This window comes from Tyto alba, unplaced genomic scaffold, assembly GCF_018691265.1.
Source record: "Tyto alba isolate M040663 unplaced genomic scaffold, T.alba_DEE_v4.0 Super-Scaffold_2, whole genome shotgun sequence".
Lineage (NCBI taxonomy): Eukaryota > Metazoa > Chordata > Aves > Strigiformes > Tytonidae > Tyto > Tyto alba.
This window is the reverse complement of record NW_024881282.1, coordinates 48,597,170-48,603,169: the sequence shown is the minus strand read 5'-3', so window position 1 is coordinate 48,603,169 and position 6,000 is coordinate 48,597,170.

The following is a 6,000-nucleotide window of genomic DNA, read 5'->3' as shown; positions in this document are numbered from 1 at the left end:
GTTACAAGTCTGCCATATATCTGCTCTCAGTTGGGCTACCTCCAGCTTCCATCCACCTCACCTTACTGTGCCTTCTCTTCTTTAATTAAAGACCTGTTTAGTAATTACCTCCAGCAATGCCGACAGCTTAAAATTTTTGAAAAATATTATTTCACTTTGAAAAAAAGGAGAGGAGTGGTAGGGATAGGAGAATCTAGCAGAAAAGAGAGTCTAGAAGGAAAGGAAATGGCAGGGGTCACTGGTGTTTGGACACAGGAGGGAAGGGCTCCCAGAATCAGGAAAAGGGGCAAAGAAACAAGGCTGGATTTCCACCCGAGAGCACACGTTTTACACCTTAACAACCACTGTTTTACACCTTAACTTTTCCCTGTCACCAAAACCAAGTGATGGCATGCTTTATCAATTCACGTAACCCTGACTTAATTTTTACACCGGTAAAAATTCTGAAATACTGGCTTCTCCCTGTAAGTGAAAGCAGGCTGCAAGCCTGCAGATAAATACCATCTCCCTGCAGTGGTCAAAATGGCTGCTGCTGAGTTACAGCAAATGTCATCAGTACATAGCTTTTGTATTGCATACATTAGCAGAAGAAGATATAGACTCAGCTATGCAATTACATTGCCTTATAGAATAAAAATAACTACATTAATTCCTTCATTAGCCCATTCTGATTTTTTCTTGTTTTCTTAAGCTCCCAGTAAACCTCCCTTTCAGGCCCTCCAAGATACAGCATTAGATGACTTAAAGGCTTACAACAGCAGATATACCAATCAGACTGTATACAAATATCACTGGAACATGACCACCAGGAATACCAATTTACATTTACAGCTCAAGAAATAGAATTTAATGTCATAGACTGTGTCAAGTAACCAGGACAGCATAGCAAAAGTTAATGTGCATAATACATTAAGCTAATGGGATTCAGTCGAGGGTGAACATGTCTTTTTGGGCTAAGAAAGCTCTAAGTCTGCCCACGTTTTCTGAATACTCTGCAGCCTGCCGAGTGCTTCTGCTATAGGCATGAATATGAAACCAGAGCAGGAGAGGAAAGGAAGCAGGGTGCATCTCAGAGATGTCAGGGAACACTAAAAATTGCCAGTCCTCTTCAGCAGGGAAGAACAAGGAACAATTTTCCTTCATATGCCCATTTTGAACCAAATCCATCCCTGAAAGGCTAACATTTCTGCCTTGCAAGAATATGGTCAGAATGGCATTGTTTAAGGTGAAGTGGATTCAAAACAACAAACTTACTGTTTACAAACAGGGGTGAAAATGATGCCCTCAAATTTTTTATACAGATAACTTCCTCCCACTTCTACTTTACCATGGAAGTTAATAAGTAAGTATGTTCAAAGAAGACTGAAAATTAAATCTGAAGAGTAAAGATAAATACTGTTGATTTAATCGATTACATTTCAACCTGAATTCATAGTATTTCAGAGACTAATACAAACAGAAGGCCTCCCCCTTTATCCAGAACTTCCATCAAGATGTTCCTTGGCTTTGTCCCCTTCCTATAAGGAAGGGAAGGGGGAATTTGCTTAAAGACAGCAGATGAGGCAGGTTCCCAAACACACGGTGCAGTCCAGAGTACAACTGAGAGTTTCTCCTGCAAACTCTCTGCTTCCAAGGACTGAATTGGCACTCATCCTCAAACATATATACATGATTTCTGAGGTCAGCTCTTAAGAGTACAGCTTTTCAGCTGTTTCGGATGCTAATATAGAATTATGTTTCCTGTGTGGTTTGTCCAACAGCATTTTTTATGGTAATGTATTTTATTGCAAGTCTTCAGCATTTTCTATTATTCTCAAAGAATTTGAATTAGAAATGCCGAGGAAATTCATCTTCATAAGGTGTGAGATAAAATATGGATAAAACTTCCAGCAAAGGACATTCATGTAAGTATTAGTAGGACCCTGTATATGCCTGTGTTTGTCTAAGCTCACTATGTCTTCTGATCCAACTCCCTGCATTCATATTCTTCCTTCTGGCTATCTGCTGTTTGCCTTGTCCACATCCCACCAGCCCACTCAGGTCTGCCTCTGCTTTCTCCAATTTGGCTGGCAGTCTGATCTCAGGCACTCGTAACTCCTCTGTACCACCGTAACAGCAAGGCTGGAGCCTTTCAGGAAAGGTTTCGTCACACGGTGCCATCACAAAGACCGACGTGTAGGATACGCAGGGCCAGAGGGGCCACGTTTGCACCTCTGCTACGAGATGGCTTGAGTTTGCTCTACAGACATTCTCTGAAGGTTGTGGGCTTTTCCCCTTTGAATATAGGCTTTCATCAACACACTTTGGAAACAAGGCAAGTTTAAATGTACGTGAATGAATGTAACAATGGTGATGCCCTAAATAAATCAAAGTAGCTGGTATTACAAACTGTTGATACATCTAGAGTCTTTCTAGCCTGACTGCAAAATATGGATGGGCTTGTTTCTTCCATCCTTCCTTTAGCACTTTATTCCTCCAGCTGTCTCAGGACATACAGCATTATCTGAGGAGTGAACAAGTGGTTCAGAAACTCACATGCTCAAATATGCAGGTAAATATATTCACAAGAATCAAAAAGCAAAATGAAAAGTTGAGGAATGTAGAAGTGCTGCTGTCCCACCCCCTCTGCAGAAAGCAGTCACTGGTCTTCGGGATGATGCTGAGGCAGCAGCCCCCTTCCCACTGGCCATCAGCTGCAAACGCACAGAGGGGAAGAGTGAACACAAAGAGGTTCTCTCACAGACCATGTCAAATACTATGATATTCTTGAGAATACCAGATTCACTTTTAAATGAGATTGACAATTACTCAGCACAAGGGAAACCATCCAGTATTTCCCAATGGATAGAGATGTTTAGTTGGTTGATAGTGTTTTCCTGATTGCAAAAAGGCCAGATTAAACACAGATATGGTCATAACTGTAAACTGAACAGTAAGTGGCCATCAGGCTGTAACACAGATGTAATTATGTGCTTAAATATTGGTCTAAAATGGCAGAAAAATGGCTATCTCCAGAAGATGCATCATACATAATAAGTGACCTCCTCGGGAATTCAGGAGAAAGTTTAAAAAATGACAGATCCAGCTTTGCAATCCAATCACATTTTAAGGGAAGACAGAGAGATCAGGACAGAGACAAGCTATGAAATGTTCAGAATACTTGGAGGGTTGGAGCAGTAAAGCTTCCTTGTCAGCAAAAGATATTAAATCATGAAGGCCCAGGTTATGCTGCACCAAGTCATGCCCTGGAAGTAGATCCACAGAAATAAATAAAATAGAACAGGACTATTCAAAGGTTTCATTATTGTTCACCAGAGTATGTCAAAATCTGGTCTCAAATAAAGTAGGTTCTGTTCCTTCCCCTCATTCATCTTATGAGATTATTTGCAAAGTTATGATCAGTCACATGGGCCAGTTTTTAATTAAAACCAAAGTATTATGTTAATATGAATACTGGTCATGACCTGAATGGCACTGAGATCTGAAATAAAAGAAATGAACCCTGGCAAGTTAGATCATCCTCTGAATAAAACCTGAGCAGAAATGTTAAACCCCCGTGAAGGGTGGATGCAGGAGAGACTAAGCTCCTGCCACCGGACACGGGTGAGCAGCTCTGTGTTCAGAGGCTGGCTACCAACCGGCTTCGTTCAATCCTTATTGAAACCCTGAATTAAATTCAATCCCTACTATGTGTGGTTGTGCATAAACAAAACCCGTCTGAAAGACAGCAAGTAGCAGAAGATCTTTCCTAGAAACAAGTAATGTACTATTTTAGTGGATTATTGTTGAGACTAATGCCTGATTGTACAAGGAAATGAGTGTGAGATAACGTTTTCAAAATAGACCATGACACTTTTGCTGCATCAGGTCCATGGTATTCTGATGAGTAATGTCCGTCCTTATCAATGCGCCGTGTGATTCATGCCCAGGAGCTGTGCAGACGTTAGTGGGGTCCAAATATCAGCCAATGCTGCCACAACTGCCCCGTTATGCGGAGTGGCTGTCGTTAACGGATGTAAACCTAAATTTCCTCCCTCAAGAATGAAAAAAACCAAATTGTTTGCCTTGTTTTCACAGCTCTCCTTGAACAAGATGCCCTAGGCTAGAGGGTTTCAGGGTGCAAACATCTTCCCGGGTGCCACCAGCCCAGCCACGGGGCCAGAGTGGCATTGGTGGCCCTTCACGGCTTCCCCCAGCACCAGACCTGTGTCCCCTCTCCACGGGGCTGTATCCTCACAGCACAGCTATTGCTGGCACCAGCACAGAATCCAGGAGGGCATTTCTGTGCTAAATTAGAATTCTCTTGCTCTGGAGACATGTCAGCTCTTCCACGTTGCCAGGGTGGCCAAGCGCACGGTGTGAATTGCTTCAGGGAAAGAAGTCAAAGACAAGAGGCATATGGAGAAGGGGAGAACAACTGGAAGGGTGAAAGCCATATCCAACATGATTTTGTTGTCCTTGTCCTGATAAGCTGCCTGAAAGGTCTGGCACTACACCCAGCTGGCCTCGTGTGAAATATGTCTTCACAGAAAGCAGAGTGGTGATGAAATATTCATAGCAGCCCACATCCCACACCGTGAGCAGAAAGAAAATATTTTAAGGCATGAAAAAAATCACAGCATCTTCTGATTAGAAAGAGACAACCCATGTTTTCATTGCTGTGGTATGCATGTTCTTATAGTCAACGTTTACAGTAGTAATAGAAATGGGTTTGTTACACAAAAAATAATAGCTTACATTTAAAAAAATATTCCTTATTCATTTCTCTGGATATTCATTCTTATTAATTGCTCTACATAGCACATGTCAGACAAAATCTCAAAATCATATCATTTTTTTTCCCCAGCAAAGTACATTTTTTCTTCAGTTAGTTCTAGATTTTTCTTCCACCATTTTCCCCTCATTCCACTACCCACATAATAAAAAACGTAACGTGGAAAATAAGAAAAATCAGATTGTGTATCTAAATAGGTGGACAACTCCTCAGACTCTTTCACAGCCCAGCCAGGATTCTTGAGTAGAGTGAAGGGGGAGCAAAGCAGCTCAGTACAGGTAACCTGTGTCACATTATGTTCGGGAATTACTTTTTCTTACTTGAAAGAAGTTACTCGGTAAAAGGAATTCCAGGGTATACCGACAGCCTTTCCAACCAGATACTCTCCTTCATGAATCATTTCCTCTGAACTTAAGGAGATGAGGTACACAATCGTATCATTGCACACACTTGTATAAAAGGTACAAAAGGCCTTTTCTTTTAAAGTTAATAGCAGGAGAATGAAATAATCTCTTCTTTTTTACAAGAGAATAGTTTCATTGTTCTGCCCACATACTTTATTTGTTGAACTGACATCTGTAATAGTGAAATGGAAGAGGAAAGGGAAGCGGATGAAAGAAATAAGTGAATTAAAATATTTGGGATAAGCTTTTGGAGAACACTATACGACTATGTTTGAGTAAACTTGACATGATCTAAGCAATAGCACAAATAACCAAACACTGAAGGAAAAAGTCCCCTCTGATCTGGTTGCAAACATTGACCTCTCTCATACATCACCCTTCCTACAGTGTTATTCTAATTTGCTTGTAAGACTGTTCCCTGAAGGTCCAATTCCCCTTTGTGCATAGACAAAATTTCCACTGCGGGCTCAGGGAGTTGGTTTTTACTGTAATATGTTTGTTTCTGACAGCAGCTCGCGGTACTGGCTTAACTCTCTCTACTTAAATTTGATTCCTCGGTTGTAGATACCCCGTGGGGTTCACACCATACTGCTGTGGGCAGTGCCAAAAATATCTGCTCCTCAACAGGGGTGAGCAGTCTTGCCCTTATCTCCAAACCTGGGTTTGGGTGAGGCAGCAGCCGCATGGCCTTGCAACGTATGAACCAACGTGTGGGTGAAGAGAGCCTTTACATCCCATTCCTGCCATAGGGGACCAACACGGGCCCAGCACCACCATCTCCGGGCCACTGGTGATGGGGATGAGGTCCTGCCACCACGAGCA